The sequence below is a fragment of the Papaver somniferum genome, chromosome 11, assembly GCF_003573695.1.
Source record: "Papaver somniferum cultivar HN1 chromosome 11, ASM357369v1, whole genome shotgun sequence".
Taxonomy (NCBI): Eukaryota; Viridiplantae; Streptophyta; class Magnoliopsida; order Ranunculales; family Papaveraceae; genus Papaver; species Papaver somniferum.
Genome location: NC_039368.1, coordinates 127643818 through 127645691, shown reverse-complemented (window position 1 = coordinate 127645691; position 1874 = coordinate 127643818). Strand labels below are relative to the sequence as shown.

Sequence of the window (1874 nt, the reverse complement as noted above, 5' to 3'; positions counted from 1 at the left end):
GACTAGTTGACAGAGTCCACTCGGCCTATCCAAGACGGGATCCACTCCTGTTGGACACTCGAAAATATTGTTGTTGACTGCGTACTGTTGACCATTCAACATGAGTTCAGTTGAATGGTCAATATTTCGAACTTACTTTTAATGTACTTCAAAACTTGTTCTTACTGCATTTATCATGCAGTCGTGTAAGTCAGTATTTCAGGGACGTACGAGGTATTTTTTTGGTCATATTTACCTTTTTAGCATTATATTTCTGTTTTAGTTTATTTGGGGACTTTGGGGATGCGTAATTTCAACTTTTTTACGGTCCTCTCCCTATAATAATCTCCTTTTATTCATGCACAAAGTACGTGTTTACAGAAGTAAAAACCAAGCACGCAAATTATATAATAAGAAATGAGAAAACTAAGATTTACACTAACCTCTTTCTCTTTCCAAAAAACCAGAGCTCTCAAAACTTTACCGTCTTGAAATATCTCTTTTCAGATTGGCTCATGTGGAATCGATCTGAGAAGAATAATCTCCAAACGACCTTCCTTTTACCCATTTTTCAAGTTTGTATCCTGTAATCTTTCTTGTGTACTGATTAAATTTCTTTGTTTAGGGTTTGTGTTTTTGATTTTTTGGGTTTATTTGATGGGTCAGTTGAACTTCAATACAGATATGAGCATAGCATCTCCGTCAACACCAATCTATGATCAAATCTAAGAATGATCAACATATTTTGTACTTTCTCCAGGTCCTCCAAATCAAAACATATCTGAGGTTTTTTATGATTTTGGTGGTCTGTGTTTAATCTTACCTTTCATTCGGCTAAGGTATTTAACAGTTTTAGTTTTAGTTCTCTTCCAACATCTAGGGTGTTTTACAGATCGATTTACTCTTAGATTTCGATTGGTTGGTGTCATTAGATATAATTTCAGTGCTAGATTCAGGGGGTTGCTATTTTGTTCTGTAGATTTGGGATATTTTTTAATAATCCATATTTTCAGTACTAATTTAAGGGAGTTATCAATGGATTTGAACCACTGTTATGTAATGTATCTGATTCTTCCTCCAGATGTAATTCTATGGGTTGTTGTTTATGTTATTATGTTTGCTACCCTCATAGGTGATGTTATGAAGATATGGAGCAATTGACATCCTTTTAGATCTATTTCAAAAATCTGTTCCACCAGCAGCAACTCAAGCTTTGGAAACCAAGACAACGGCACAAAAAATTTCAAGATCACTGTCAAGTTCATCAATCACTACAATTGTTAACACATCTCTAATGTCGAGACAGCCCGATTCTTTCCGATTCAGAGTCTTAAAGATCGATTCGGACTACCCCTTCTACTCAAGACACTATGGATATTACTGCTACTCAAGACACTTTGGATACTGTTTGGATATTGTTACTTGGGTCTTTGTTACCCTGATTACTAGGCAATCAAAACTTAAAAAACTCCAATTTATGTTATTTACATGTTCTGCTGAACGTTGTGTTGGATTCGATCCAGTCATTACTTTGACACATACTGGTTTTGTTTTCAAAATCAGATTGGCCCTAATTGTTCGTTCCTCTCATTCGCGATAGAGAAGAAGGTCATCTAAAACTGTTTTTAGGTTCAAATGAATAGATATGATAGGCAGAAATTGGTGGAGATATTATAACCTGAATGATTTTTATGTAAATTTTGAATTTCTTTTATAAGATTTCCGATTTCCTAAATTGATTTTATCAATACATCCGTTGAGGTTAGCCTATTTTCCCGGAAAATAAAAGAAAACATTCGTTATTGCACAGTATAATACTAATGATTTGATGAAAGAAGAATCACAAAATACAAAGGAAATTGGTATTAGAACCGGAAGCATCTCACACGTCGCCC

General features: G+C 34.6%; 1 long non-coding RNA gene across 1 annotated transcript; it reads left to right on the top strand.

Annotated features, from left to right (window-relative positions):
* The first annotated feature begins 421 nt into the window (after positions 1–421).
* On the top strand, positions 422–1529 carry LOC113323586. Its single transcript, XR_003347701.1, has 2 exons — positions 422–818; positions 1112–1529. It is a non-coding gene; the product is annotated as an uncharacterized LOC113323586 (long non-coding RNA).
* Positions 1530–1874: the final 345 nt, after the last annotated feature.